Source organism: Pleurodeles waltl, chromosome 6 (assembly GCF_031143425.1).
Source record: "Pleurodeles waltl isolate 20211129_DDA chromosome 6, aPleWal1.hap1.20221129, whole genome shotgun sequence".
NCBI lineage: Eukaryota > Metazoa > Chordata > Amphibia > Caudata > Salamandridae > Pleurodeles > Pleurodeles waltl.
In genome coordinates, this window is record NC_090445.1 from 252,389,756 (window position 1) to 252,405,720 (window position 15,965).

The window sequence follows — 15,965 nt, forward strand, 5'->3', positions numbered from 1 at the left end:
GTGCAGTGTCTTTACCAGGCGTCCGGTTCTTGGAAGCAGGCAGTCGTGGTCAGGGGGAGCCTCTGGACTCCCTCTGCAGGCGTCACTGAGGGGGCTCAGGGGGGGTCAACTCTGGCTACTCACAGGGCCGCAGTTGCCGGGGAGTCCTCCCTGTAGTATTTCTCCGCAGGTCGAGCCGGGGGCGTCGGATGCAGAGTGGAAAGTCTCTTGCTTCCGGCGGGAAACGTGGAATCCTTTTAAAGTTGTTTCTTTGTTGCAAGTTTTGGTTTCTTTGGAACAGGGCTGCTGTCCTCTGGAGTTCTTGGTCCTTTTAGATGCAGGGTAGTCCTCTGAGGCTTCAGAGGTCGCTGGACCCTGGGGAGCGTGTCGCTGTTGCAGTTTCTCTTGAAGTGGGGAGACAGGCCGGTAGGGCTGGGGCCAAAGCAGTTGATGTCTCCGTCTTCTCTGCAGGGCTTCAGGTCAGCAGTCCTTCTTCGTCTTAGGTTGCAGGAATCTATCTTCCTAGGTTCTGGGGGCCCCAAAATACTCCATTTAGGGGTGTGTTTAAGTCTGGGGGGTTAGTAGCCAATGGCTACTAGCCCTGAGGGTGGCTACACCCTCTTTGTGCCTCGTCCCTGAGGGGAGGGGGGCACATCCCTAATCCTATTGGGGGAATCCTCCAGCTGCAAGATGGAGAATTTCTAAAAGTCAGTCACCTCAGCTCAGGACACCTTAGGGGTTGTCCTGACTGGCCAGTGACGACTCCTTGTTTTTCTCATTATCTCCTCCGGCCTTGCCGCCAAAAGTGGGGCCAGAGGGGGCGGGCATCTCCACTAGCTGGAATGCCGTGTGGCGCTGTAACAAAGGGGGTGAGCCTTTGAGGCTCACCGCCAGGTGTTACAGTTCCTGCGGGGGGGGGGGGGTGAGAAGCACCTCCACCCAGTACAGGCTTTGTTACTAGCCACAGACTGACAAAGGCACTCTCCCCATGTGGCCAGCAACCTGTCTGGTGTGTAGCAGGCTGGCAAAACTAGTCAGCCCACAATGGAAGTCGGGTATGTTTTCAGGGGGAATCTCTAAGATGCCCTCTGGGTGTATTTTACAGTAGAATGTACACTGGCATCAGTGTGCATTTATTGTGCTGAGAAGTTTGATACCACACTTCCCAGTTTTCAGTGTAGCCATTATGGAGCTGTGGAGTTCGTTTTTGACAGACTCCCAGACCATATACTCTTATGGCTACCCTGCACTTACAATGTCTAAGGTTTTGCTTAGACACTGTAGGGGCATAGTGCTCATGCACCAATGCCCTCCCCTATGGTCTAGTGCACCCTGCCCTAGGGATGTAAAGCCTGCTAGAGGGGTGACTTATCTATGCCATGGGCAGTGTGGGGTTGGCATGGCACCCTGAGGGGAGTACCATGTCGACTTAGTCATTTTCTCCCCACCAGCACACACAAGTTGGTAAGCAGTGTGTCTGTGCTGAGTGAGGGGTCCCCAGGGTGGCATAAGACATGCTGCAGCCCTTAGAGACCTTCCCTGGCATCAGGACCCTTGGTACCAGGGGTACCAGTTACAAGGGACTTACCTGGATGCCAGGGTGTGCCAATTGTGGAGACAACGGTACAGTTTTAGGGAAAGAACACTGGTGCTGAGGCCTGGTTAGCAGGCCTCAGCACACTTTCAAATCATAACTTGGCATCAGCAAAGGCAAAAAGTCAGGGGGTAACCATGCATAGGAGGCATTTCCTTACACACATGCTTGAATCACTGCTCATCGCCAGGCTGGGAATCCCTGTTACATTAAATTAGCAGTATACAGTGTAAAATGGCTACAGTCTTTAAACAACATTATACATTTAGCATCACACCCACCTCATTTAAAAGCACCTAACCTTGAGCCAAAGAGGTAGAGGTTTAACACCCACCCCACCCCCCAAGGAATCACCACAGTTTAGATTTTTAAAAAGTGTGTGAAACATATTAGATGGGACTTTGATCAGGGAGGAGAAAGGATGGCATGTAAATATATAAAAAAGATATTAATGTTGGAAAAGGAAAATGTCACTTACCCAGTGTACATCTGTTCGTGGCATTAGTCGCTGCAGATTCACATGCTGTGCATAGTCCGCCGTCTGGTGTTGGGTCGGAGTGTTACAAGTTGTTTTTCTTCGAAGAAGTCTTTTCGAGTCACGAGACCGAGGGACTCCTCCCACTTTGGTTCCATTGCGCATGGGCGTCGACTCCATCTTAGATTGTTTTCCCCGCAGAGGGTGAGGTAGGAGTTGTGTATGCTAATAATAGTGCCCATGCAATGGAATAAATACGTATGTACAAAATGAAGGTTTAATGTAATATATTTACAAATGTACAAATGTTCAAGATCTACTTCTATACGGCTACAGGCTCCCGGGGAGGAGGGTGGGCGCATGTGAATCTGCAGCGACTAATGCCACGAACAGATGTACACTGGGTAAGTGACATTTTCCGTTCGGTGGCATGTGTAGCTGCAGATACACATGCTGTGCATAGACTAGTAAGCAGTTATCTTCCCAAAAGCGGTGGTTCAGCCTGTAGGAGTGGAAGTAGTTTGAAATAAAGTTCTTAGTACGGCTTGACCTACTGTGGCCTGTTGTGCAGATAACACATCTACACAGTAGTGTTTAGTAAATGTATGAGGCGTAGACCATGTTGCTGCCTTACATATTTCGGTCATTGGAATATTTCCTAGAAAGGCCATAGTAGCACCTTTCTTTCTGGTTGAGTGTGCCTTTGGTGTAATAGGCAGTTCTCTCTTTGCTTTAAGATAGCAGGTTTGGATGCACTTTACTATCCATCTGGCGATACCTTGTTTTGAAATTGGATTTCCTGTATGAGGTTTTTGGAAGGCAATAAATAGTTGTTTTGTCTTCCTAATTTGTTTTGTCCTGTCAATGTAGTACATTAGTGCTCTCTTGATGTCTAATGTATGTAGTGCTCTTTCAGCTATTGAATCTGGCTGTGGGAAGAACACTGGTAATTCCACTGTTTGGTTTAAGTGGAACGGTGAGATAACTTTTGGTAAGAATTTTGGATTTGTTCTTAGAACGACCTTATTTTTGTGTATTTGAATAAATGGTTCTTGTATGGTAAACGCCTGTATTTCACTTACTCTTCTTAGAGATGTGATGGCAATGAGAAATGCAACTTTCCACGTTAAGTATTGCATTTCACAAGAATGCATGTGTTCGAAAGGTGGACCCATGAGCCTTGTCAAGACAATGTTGAGGTTCCATGAAGGAACAGGTGGTGTCCTTGGTGGTATAATTCTCTTTAGGCCCTCCATAAACGCTTTAATGACAGGTATTCTAAATAGGGAAGTTGAATGAGTAATCTGCAGGTAAGCAGATATTGCTGCGAGATGTATTTTTATGGAAGAGAAAGCTAGATTTGATTTTTGAAAATGTAGTAAATATCCTACTACATCTTTTGGAGATGCATGCAATGGTTGGACTTGATTATTATGGCAGTAACAAACAAATCTTTTCCATTTACTTGCATAGCAGTGTCTAGTGGATGGTCTTCTAGCTTGCTTTATGACCTCCATACACTCTTGTGTGAGGTTTAAGTGTCCAAATTCTAGGATTTCAGGAGCCAAATTGCTAGATTCAGCGATGCTGGGTTTGGATGCCTGATCTGTTGTTTGTGTTGTGTCAACAGATCTGGCCTGTTGGGTAGTTTGACATGAGGTACTACTGACAGGTATAGTAGTGTGGTATACCAAGGTTGTCTTGCCCATGTTGGTGCTATTAGTATGAGTTTGAGCTTGTTTTGACTCAATCTGTTTACTAGATATGGAAGGAGAGGGAGAGGGGGAAAAGCGTACGCAAATATCCCTGACCAAATCATCCATAGAGCATTGCCTTGAGATTGCCGGTGTGGGTACCTGGATGCGAAGTTTTGGCATTTCGCGTTTTCTTTTGTTGCAAACAGATCTATTTGAGGTGTTCCCCAAACTTGGAATTAAGTGTTCAGGATTTGGGGGTGAATTTCTCATTTGTGGACTTGTTGGTGATCCAGAGAGAGATTGTCTGCTAGCTGGTTCTGGATCCCTGGAATAAACTGTGCTATTAGGCGAATGTGGTTGTGAATTGCCCAATGCCATATTTTTTGTGTTAGGAGACAACTGTGTTAAGTGTGTTCCCCCCGGTTTGTTTAAATAATACATTGTCATCATGTTGTCTGTTTTGACAAGAATGTATTTGTGGGTTATCATTGGTTGGAATGCTTTCAACGCTAGAAATACTGCTAACAATTCTAGGTGATTTATATGAAACTTTCTTTGATGTACGTCCCATTGTCCTTGGATGCTGTGTTGATTGAGGTGTGCTCCCCACCCTGTCATGGAAGCATCTGTTGTTATCACGTATTGTGGCACTGGGTCTTGGAAAGGCCGCCCTTTGTTTAAATTTGTACTGTTCCACCATAGAAGCGAGATGTATGTTTGGCGGTCTATCAACACCAGATCTAGAAGTTGACCCTGTGCATGCGACCATTGTGATGCTAGGCACTGTTGTAAGGGCCGCATGTGCAATCTTGCGTTTGGGACAATGGCTATGCATGAGGACATCATGCCTAGGAGTTTTAATACCATCTTTGCGTGTATCTTTTGTGTTGGATACATAGCTTGTATCACCTTGTGAACATTTTGAACCCTTTGTGGACTTGGAGTGGCTATCCCTTTTGTTGTGTTGATTGTGGCTCCTAAGTATTGCTGTGTTTGACACGGCAAAAGGTGTGACTTTGCATAGTTGATGGAGAAACCCAGTTTGTAAAGGGTTTGTATAACATAATCTGTGTGCTGTGAACACTTTGTTAGCGAGTTGGTTTTGATTAACCAATCGTCTAGGTACGGGAACACGTGTATTTGCTGCCTCCTGATATGTGCAGCTACTACTGCTAGACATTTTGTAAAGACTCTTGGTGCTGTTGTTATTCCGAATGGCAACACTTTGAATTGGTAATGTATTCCTTTGAATACGAACCTTGGGTATTTCCTGTGCGAGGGATGTATCGGTATATGGAAATACGCGTCTTTTAGATCTAACGTTGTCATATAGTCTTGCTGTTTCAGTAGTGGTATTACGTCTTGTAACGTGACCATGTGAAAGTGGTCTGATTTGATGTAGGTGTTTAGTGTTCTGAGATCTAATATTGGTCTCAGAGTTTTGTCCTTTTTCGGTATTAGAAAGTACAGTGAGTAAACTCCTGTGTTCTTTTGTGTTTTTGGTACTAATTCTATTGCGTCTTTTTGCAGTAATGCTTGAACTTCTAGTCCTAGAAGGTCTATATGCTGTTTTGACATATTGTGTGTTTTCGGTGGGACGTTTGGAGGGAGTTGGAGAAATTCTATGCAATAACCATGTTGGATAATTGCTAAGACCCAAGTGTCTGTTGTTATTTCCTCCCATGATTTGTGGAACTGGCTTAGTCTTCCCCCCACTGGTGTTGTGTGAAGGGGTTGTGTGACCTGTGAGTCACTATTTATTTTGAGGGGTTTTGGGACCTTGAAACTTTCCCCGGTTTCTTGGGAATTGGCCCCCTCTGTATTGGCCTCGAAAGCCACCCCTTTGATATTGTCCCTGGTAGGTAGGTGGTCTTGTTTGTGAGGTGCTGGCTTCCGTGGCTTGACCTCGAAACCCTCCTCTGAAAGTTGTTTTGCGAAATGTGCCAAATGTGCCTCTGCCCTGCGGGGAATAGTGCGCCCATGGCTTTGGCTGTGTCAGTGTCCTTTTTTAATTTTTCAATTGCAGTGTCCACTTCTGGGCCAAACAATTGCTGTTCATTGAACGGCATATTGAGCACTGCCTGTTGTATCTCAGGTTTGAAGCCAGATGTGCGCAGCCATGCGTGCCTCCTTATTGTCACAGCAGTATTTATTGTTCTTGCAGCTGTATCTGCTGCATCCATAGAAGAACGTATTTGGTTGTTGGAGATATTTTGCCCCTCTTCAACCACTTGTTTCGCTCGTTTCTGGAATTCTTTGGGAAGGTGCTCGATGAGATGCTGCATCTCGTCCCAATGGGCCCTGTCGTATCGCGCTAGGAGTGCTTGCGAGTTGGCGATGCGCCACTGATTTGCAGCTTGTGCTGCAACCCTTTTCCCAGCTGCATCAAACTTGCGGCTCTCCTTGTCCAGAGGTGGTGCGTCGCCGGATGTCTGAGAGTTGGCTCTTTTACGAGCTGCTCCTACGACTACTGAATCTGGTGTCAGTTGTGATGTAATAAAGCAGGGTCTGTGGGTGGTGCCTTGTATTTTTTCTCCACCCTTGGAGTTATTGCTCTGCTTTTAACAGGCTCCTTGAAAATCTGTTTAGCGTGCCTTCGCATTCCCGGGAGCATGGGAAGGCTTTGATAATGGCTGTGGGTGGAGGACAGGGTGTTAAAGAGGAAGTCATCTTCAATAGGCTCCGAATGTAGAGATACATTATGAAATTCGGCTGCCCTAGCTACCACCTGTGCATATGCTGTACTGTCCTCAGGTGGTGAGGGTTTAGTTGGGTACGACTCTGGACTATTGTCGGATACTGGAGCATCATAGAGGTCCCATGCTGCCTGATCATCCTGGCTCATGGTGGTATGAGCTGGTGATTGTGGTGGAGTCTGTGCCGGTGATACATGAGTTGACTGTGGTGGAGAGGGTGGTGGAGTTACCCTCTTTACCACCTTTGCTTGTGGTGGCTTGTCTTGTTGCTGGAAGTCAAGTTTCCTTTTCCTTCTGATTGGGGGAAGAGTGCTGATTTTCCCTGTACCCCTTTAAATAAAGATCCGCTTTTGCGTGTGATCTACCTCTGTAGTTTGTAATTCCTCCTCAAATCTGTGTCTCTTTAGTTGGGAGGACAGTGATTGTTCCTCTGAGTAGGAACTGGTTTTTGGTTCGGTTGCCGGGTGTTTTGGCACCTAAACTTAGTTGTTTTCGGCTCCGACGAGATCTTTCTCTTTTTCGGTGTCTTGGCCTCTCGGTGCAGACCATCTTTGGTGCCGCTATCTCTGTGCCGAGCAGCTTCGGTGCCGCTGTCTGTGTCGAGTAGCTTCGGTGCCGCTGTCTCTGTGTCGAGCCTTTTCTGCACCACTCTCTCGGTCCCGAGAGTGTTGCGAGTGTTGCGTGCCTGTGTCTCGACCTGAGTTGGACGACTTCGGCACCAGCTCGCCCTTTTTCGGTGCCGATGGACGGTCACCTACTTTATGGGTTATGCCATGGCCTGTTGGCAGTGGCGTCCCCTGGGCTTTGTCTGTTTTCTCGTGTGATCTTTCTTTCGACGTCTTACTCACGGTTGGTTGCTCGTCGACGTCGAATTCTTCGGAATCCGAATCGCGGATGGAGAAAGTTTCTTCTTCTTCCTCCTCCTCGAACCCTTGTGGTCCTGTCGGCGTGGAAGCCATCTGCAATCTCCTGGCTCTTCGGTCCCTGAGCGTTTTTCTCGACCGAAACGCGCGACAGGCCTCACACGACTCTTCCTTGTGCTCTGGGGACAGGCACAAGTTACAGACCAAATGTTGGTCTGTATAAGGATATTTACTGTGGCATTTAGGACAGAATCGGAACGGGGTCCGTTCCATCAGTCTCGATGTTGCACGCGGTCGGGCCGACCAGGCCCAGACGGGGAATCGAAAATATCCCAAAGGGTTACCGGAGCTCTTTAAGGCTCGGTGTCGATTTGCCCTAACTATCCCGATACCGAACGAAACAATACCGACGAATTTTCCGTTGATTCTGACTAACTTTCCGACCCGAAACACGGAGCGAAAAGGAACACGTCCGAACCCGATGGCGGAAAAAAAACAATCTAAGATGGAGTCGACGCCCATGCGCAATGGAACCGAAGTGGGAGGAGTCCCTCGGTCTCGTGACTCGAAAAGACTTCTTCGAAGAAAAACAACTTGTAACACTCCGACCCAACACCAGACGGCGGACTATGCACAGCATGTGTATCTGCAGCTACACATGCCACCGAACCTAGTGTTACAGGTAAGTGATATTTTTCTCCAACATTGGGTCTTTTATACATTTACATGTTTGAATCAGATTAGTAAACAGTACACATTATATAGTATAACCAAAGCAGGAAGTTTTATCAGGTATATCGTAATTGGATTCTCACGTTTATCCTAATAGGATTCTCACGCTTATCCTAATAGGATTCTCACGCTTATCCTAATAGGATTCTCAGAACTGCCCATCCCACAGCTTCTGCGTCCACATCTGGGCAGTAGTGCTTTATGAACATGTGCCGGCTTTTCCAGGTAGCTGTTCTACAGATATCTTTCAAGGACACCCCACCACAGAGTGACGCAGTTGATGCCATAAGGAAATATAGGTTGAAAGCCAATGAGGTATCCTCTGCTAACAGAAGGGGCAACCTGGTCTTGGTTGTCCAAAAGACACAAACAACTGGTCTGAAGCACTCATGTTGTTGGTTTTGTCTACGTAGAACCTGAGGATTCTATGCATGTCCAAAGATTGCAACACTCTTTCTGCTGATGTAGATGGATTTGAGAAGAAAGATGGAAGAATGACAAGTTCATTCAAATTAAAGTTAGGAGGAACCTTGGGTATAAACTTCTTCTCTGTGTTAATGCTAGAAGAAGCCATTTTCCATGAGAAAAATATAAATGTACCTTATTTATTGGTGCTAAAGGAGACAGCATCAACTGACAGAGGACAGTAATACATTACCATAGACGTAGTGGATGTCTAATCTGAGAAAAAGCTCTAAAAAGCCCTTTCATTAACTGTTTCATGTTTCTTTGGGAGAACAGAGAAGATCCTAACTGCTCAATTCTCCTAAATCTTGAAATTGCAGACAGATGGACCCTAACTGAAGATCATTTAAGACCACAGTTCGCTCGGTTCAACAAAAGGATTTGATGAGGTTTTATTTTCAGCGATTATTATTCGTGCACCACATACAGACATGCTTCCACTTGGCACTGCAGGTCTTTGCGGTTGCTGAAGCTTGAGCTTCTGCCAAAATGTTTCTACATTCTTGCTACTGATCCAAATGGCCAAACTCTAGGTAGGTTGGTACCCTGCTGTAAAGTTCAGAAACTTGTGATCGTGATGGAGAATTCCTTTGTGATGACTGGACAGAATCCGGAGATGCACTTTCAGAGGAATGGCTGAGTGTACCAATATTGGCATGGTCACGTCGAAGCAATGAGGATCAGAATGCAAAGATCTAGCTTTGCTTTCCTCAGCGCCCTGGGAATCAGGGGAAGGGAGGAAAAGTGTAGTGTGAGAAAATGGGGAGTATTATATGGTGAGGCTGTGTGACCTCACCATGTAATACACTTACAAACCAGTTTAGGTTCAATAGATTTTGTTTGCCAATCTTCAGCTCAACTCTGGGAAGTTGTGACCTAGCAGCAAAGCTTGCTCAAAGGAACAAGTGCAAAGCATTTAAACATCACAAAAGCAATTGTAGAGATCGACAAGACACTAAAGAAATCTAACACCACTATATAAGAGTAGACTATTTTTAGACAGTAGGTAAAGCAGTCCTCAGTCAATTCCAGGGACTCTACTCCCTTTGCAATGGATTCCTATGGAAGTGGTCCTGATGAAAGGGAGGAAGGATGCTGAAGATGCTCAAGGATGTTGTGGATGTGATTGTCAACGGGGGTCTTCCTGCAGCTATTCCCCAGTCCATGTAGGGGGTAAGGCTGCCCTGGTCACAGATTTGATATACCTCAGTCCTCTTGTTGGCAGAAGAAGTTAAGTCACCATTGGGCTACCAGTCACCTGGTCACAGCCAAATCGTTCTCTGGACGATAACCCAGATTCTGGGTGACCAGCTGCACTTAGGAGATATGCCTGGCTCAGCAAATTCAGGTGCAACTTTGAGTGCTGGGTCCTGGTCTCTGGTGCTGCACGGTAGTGTAGGAAAGTAGCCTTTTTTTGGCATGGTTATCCCCACTTTTTACCTGCTGTCAGTGAGTTTTGACTGTGTTGACTGGGATCCTGTTAACCAGGACCCCAGTGCCTGTGCTCTCTCCCTCTAAATTTGGTTGCTTAGGGCTTAGCACTCCCCGCAATAGGCATACTGGTGGCCCATATAAGTCCCTAGCATATGGTACTTGGGTACCCAGCGAATTGGGCACCAGGGGTTCCCCATGGGCTGCAGTGTGTATTGTTTCACCCATGGGAACCCATGCAAAATGTGTCTGCAGGCCTGACATTGCAGCCTGCGTGAAAGGTGCACCCACCCTTTCACTACAGGTCACTGCAAGTCACCCTTATGGTAGGCCCTCCTAGCCCAGATGGCAGGGTGTAGGTACCGGTGTGTGAGGGTACCCCTGCATGAGCACAGGTGCCACTACAAACTCCAGCTCTATTTCCCTGGACTTCCTAAGTGTGGGGAAGCCATTTTATTTGTGTACTGGACACAGATCATTCCCTGTGAAACTGGACAACGGAAAGGGGAGTGACCACTCCTTAGTCCATCACCTCCCCGGGGGTGGTGCCCAGGGCTCCTCCAGGTAGCCACTTGATTCGGCCATCTTGAATCCAAGGTGGGCAGAGGCTCCTGTGAGCATCTGAATCACCAGGTCAGGCACGTGACACAACAGCCCCCTCGATAGGTGGTCCCTCTGACAAGTGAGCAATCCCCATTCCAGGGCTATTTAGGGTCTTCCCCTTGGTGGGTCGTCAGATTCAGCATGTGAGATTCCAGCAGGACTCCTCTGCATCGTTTACTTCATCTTCTGGACACCAGGACTGCAACTGGACCCTCCAGGAACAGACAATCAGCAACTCTAGCAACGTCTCCGCTCTGCAACATTGTTTCTCTGGCACCATCCAGCAACTGCAACATTTCCCTAGCTGTGCATCCTCTGAGGGCGACGAGTCTGCAGGCTGCAGAAGAAGTAAGACGGAATCTCCCTTGGAGTGAAGGTATCACTCCCCTGACGACCAGCCGCATGTATCCTCTCTCCTTCGGAACTGCATGGATCCTGCATCACAGTTGGTGGTCTGGGGAGGTCCCCTTGGTCCTTGGCCCACCACTGGTGAAGTAACATCTACTCTAGGAGGTCTGGGGATGTTGAAGCCTCTGTTGTGGAGGATTTGTATGTCCCCCCCCCCGTACTCTGAGCTATAAAAAGGAGGCTCTCTGCAAGGGTGTTAGGAGGGCACCCATGGCCTTGGCAGTGTCAGTGTCTTTATTCACCTCCTGTGGTCCAAACAGGTGCTGTTTATCAAAAGGCATGTTAAGAACTGCCTGTTGGACCTCAGGTTTGAAGCTGGAGCACCAAAGCCAGACATGCCTTCTTAGAAGAATGCTAGCACTTAAACCCCAGGCTGGAGTGTCTGCTGCCTCAAGGGCACACAGGATGGAATTATTAGTTATGGTTTGGCCCTCTGGGACACTTTGTTGTCCACAGTCTATGGTGTTCCTCAGGAAGGTACTGCAGTAACCCCTCCACTTCATCCAAATGGGCTCGATCATATTGGTCCAAAAGGGTTTGCTAACTGGTAATGCGCCAATGGTTTGAGGCCAGCGTCACCACCCTCTTCCCTGTGGCATCAATCCTTTTGCTTTCCTTTTCTGGGGGAGGTGAGTCCCCAGAAGGTTGGCTGTTGGCCCATTTACAGGGGCTGGTTGCCACAAGCGAATCAGGTGGTACCTGTGCACTGATGAAGAGTGAATCAAAAGGAACTCCCTTCTATTTTTGTCCGCCATTGGGGGTGATCACACTGGAGAGCACAGGCTTCTTAAAAATATTCTCTGCACGCTGAGGCATGCCAAGGAGCATGGGAAGGTACTATGTGTAGAGGAAAGGATGTTGATCAAAACGTTTTGCTCTATGGGCTCCTTGTGCAGCTCTATGTGGTGGAATGCAGCCACTCTAGAAACTACTTGTTGACAGGACATGAAGATTGAGAAGGGAAGAGGGTGTAGGTGAGGAAGGTAGTGGAGGAGGTGGAGGTGTTTGAGAAGGCCAGCGTGGTGGGCCTGTAGCCTTGTCGTTTTGTCCTCCTCTTTGGAGAGACAGGAATGTCTAAATCCTCTTGAAGAGTTTTCTCTTTGGATGCACAGGAGAGGATGGTGTGGCTAAAATCATACCTGTGCCTTTTTGGATCTGGAGTGTGTGTTGTCTAGCGTACTCCCCCCTACCCCCCAAAAATCGGTTCGACTGCAGATGGTGGAGAACTGGTCCGAATCTCTGGCTTCTGCAGGTGTCTCCTCCTAAGGTTTCGGTGCCAAAGGCTTGTGCTTCGGGATCTTGGTCGGTACGGAGGTTGAAGCTGGCAGCTGTCTGATCAGTCCATATCGATACCGAAACAACCTCTTGTTACAAGGGTATCAAGGTCAAGGCCGGTGTCGTGGCTTTAGCCTTTGCAGACATTATTTATTTTTTTGGACCAAGCCAGAAGGCAGTGCAGTCAAACGTTTCAGTACTGATCATGGCTGGATGGCAGTGCAGACTAGCACCCTCTATGATAGGCTGTAGGGCCTTTTTAAAGGATTTCTCGATGACCGCAGGGGCCACAGTAGTCCTAGTTGGGCAGACGAAAGTTCTTGCCTCTCGATGACAAACTAAAATATCAGACTCTGAGCTCTCCTTGATCGAAAAGGCTTCCTCCTCCTGCGCTGTCAGCCCTCCCTTAGCGAGGGCTTCTCCGAAGATATCCAGTGTGCTGTCCAGCATCCTCTGGGCCATTTCCAGCCAATGGGCCCATCTATCCCAAAGGGCCTTTTTTGATTGAAAATACTTACAGGCATCGCAGTCGGCCTTGTGATGGTCTGGAGAGACACAAAGATTGCACACGAGGTGTTGATCTGTGTGAAGGAACTTGGCCTGGCACCAAGGACAGAATCATGATGAAGTGTATTCTACCAGGGAATCATTCCTGTTGATTCCAGAGCCACATGGAAGATATGCCCAAGACGGGGTGCCGGTGCCCCAAAGGGCAGTTGGATGGAGCAAGAACCAATGTAAACAACAAGCGTACTGAGCTAGGAGAAGGGCGATCAAATATAATAGCATCGAAAAAGATTGAAAAACTGAACGGAGTCGAAAGATGGAGCCGAGGGACACACGTCCAAACTAGACGGCGGAGAGAAAACAATCTAACAACGGAGTCGATGCCCACGCGCAATATAATCGAGAGAAGGAGTTGCTCCATCTTGTGACTCTGAACACTTCTTTGAAGAAATACAACTTACACCACTCCGGGCCACACTAGATGGCAGGAGTCCGCAGAGCATAGGTATCTATAGCCACACATGCCATTGCACAGAAGCATTTCCTTACGTGGTCCCCCACCAGACAAAAGGTAATAAGCAACTAACCTTTATCTTGAAACATATCAACTAAGTTGAAGAACTTGGAAAGGGCATCTGCACTGCCATGGTCAGAACCAAGGTCGGGGTTCCACTATAAAATCCATACCCTGTAGGGAAATGGACAACCTCAACAACTTGGGGTTGTCCCCTCATCTACATCAGCCATTTGAGCGGTCTGTGGTCAGTTGTTTGAACTCTCAAGAGAGTCTTAAACAAGAAGGGTCTCCAATTCCTCAGGGACCAAACCACAGGTTTCCCTCCCAATGGCACTCCAAAGCTGCTCTCTTAGGAGACGTTGCCTGCTAATGAAGGCAACTGGCTGATCTTGGCCCAAATTATTTACCCATGACAACACTGCCCCTATCCTATGTTCAGAGGCATCTGTCTGAACAATGAATTCCTTAATGAAGTCTGATACCTTCAAGACAAGTGCTGAGCACAGAGCTTCTTTGAAGGAGACAAAATCCTTGTGACACTGCTCAGACTAGGTAACTTCTGGGCTGCTTTTTGGAATCTAGTTCATTTAATGGTGCAACTTTGGTACCACTATGGTACCATAACCCTTCACAAGACTCCTGTAGTATCCAGTCAGATCGAGAAAGGTTCTGACGTGGGCCTGACTCTTATGTGCTTCCCAGGTCAGAATAGTCTGGATCTTGGGTTGAAATGGTTGTACATGGCATCCATCAACTTGGTGACCCAGTTACTTAACAGTGCCTTGTTCTATCTGGCACTAGCTTGCCTTGATAGTTAGGCCTGCCTGCCTGCTGCTGAAGCCCTTTGGCGGGGCGATCCTCAAAAGAGGAACTAGATACAACTATATAATCCAGATAGGCCACAATATAACTCTCTAGACCTGAAAGTACTCACTCACCAACCTCTGGAAGGTGGCAAGTGCTTTAAAGCTTTAAATTGAAAGTGGCCTTCAGGTGTTGAAAAAGCACACCACTGCTTAGCTCCTGGGGTGATGACTATTTGCCAATAACCTGATGTTAGGTCAAAGTTACTCAGATTTGCTGCTCCCAACCTACTAGTGAGCTTATCAGCTCTTGCTATGAGGTGAGCATCAGTCTTGGCGACTGCACTGAGGCCCCTGTACAATACACAGAACCTCATTGCGGGCATTCCTCCTTTGCGACTGAGCACTAGTATCACAGGGACAGCCCATGGAGTACTAAAGGGCTCAAACACCCCAACTCCAACATCTTGGCAACCTCAGCTTGATGCTGGTCTTGACTTGCTCAGACAACCTGTATATTTTGTTTGACGGGCAAGTTGACACCAGCGTCCACATCATGTGAAAACTATGTTGTCAGACTCTGGGTCAAAGAAAACAGACCAGCAAACTGCCTCAATAATGGACAGCAGTCCTTTTGTTGCCCTTCTGTCGTGAGAACTACTACTTCTACACTTACATTTAGGCATTGGAGGCTAAGAGGTCTGACTGGGGCTCAATCTCTTCCTCCTCTCCTCCATCAGTCACCATCAACAAGGTAATGGCTGCCCTGTCATGGTGCAACTTAAGCCTTTTCACATGGATGGCCCTTTGAGGGCTCTTGGGGGTACCCAACTGTACTAAATAGGTGACTTACCACTTCTTCTCTATGAAAGGCTCAGTCCACTTGTCCAGCAGCACTCTGGGTACCAGAGGCTCCAAGACTCACAGCAATTGCCCTGGAAAGTACTCAACCATGGACAACTCCTTGATATACCAGTGCTTTCCAAGTTGGCTGTTAGGTTCTTATTAACTTTCTTCATGTACTCAACATCCTGGAGCAAAGAGCATGCACATAGTCCACTATGTCCTGCTTTGCCTCCTTGAAGGGTCTCTCCCAATCCTCTGTAACAAAGCTTAGTAGGCCCCTTACAGGATCTCCAAAGAGTATCTAAAAGGGACTAAAGCCAACTCTTCTTTGAGGGACCTCCCTGAAAATAAATAGTAGGCGTGGGAGAAGGACATCATATACCCCCTTGAGTTTCTCAGGTAACCCGAGGAAGATGCCTTTCATGGGTTTGTTGAACATCTCAATTAGAGAACTGCCTTGGGAGATGGTAAGGGGTGGCAAACGTCTAAGTCACAGCACCAGATTAAGGAGAAGCTCCCTGTACTGTTGTGGAACCACAAATCTTCTGTCTGCCCCTCGTTTGGGGCCCCTTACTGTGCTGTACAGGAGGCCCTCTCCCAGTATACAATATGGATACTACTGGTATCCCTTTGTTCCTGCCTAACAGCTAACTGTTGCAGGTCCTCTTAAGTGTGGGATGCCTTTTGACCTTCACTGAGGTCCTCTCTGGAGGGTCCTCCTGCTTTCTGAAGCTCTGCCAAGTCTGAGGACAGCAGTGTCTTTTTCAGGTGCCAGGACCTCTCCCTAAGAGTAAGTTTCCTTCTGACCCTGTGGACCTTGGGAAGGTGGATCATCAGCCTCTCTACCTCTTCTCTTGGCTCTAGGAGCCTGAACCATTGTTTCAGGCTTCAGGACTCATTGACTATCCCTCTGGACTCTCTGTGCTCTAGTGTAACACAACCCCACTCAAGGCAGACCCGCATTGCTGCATTGGTTCTTTTCACCGCTGCCCAAGAAGAGGTTTAAAGATCATTGCCCAGTAGAAACAGCTACTTTCTTTGGGCCAATAACATCCCCTCACTCAAACTCAACCA

At 47.5% G+C, this 15,965-nt stretch overlaps 1 protein-coding gene across 3 annotated transcripts in view; it reads right to left on the bottom strand.

Moving 5' to 3' along the window:
• CDC27 (cell division cycle 27) overlaps positions 1-15,965 on the bottom strand; it is a 623,340-nt gene that overhangs the window by 399,643 nt on the left and 207,732 nt on the right. The window lies entirely within an intron of this gene.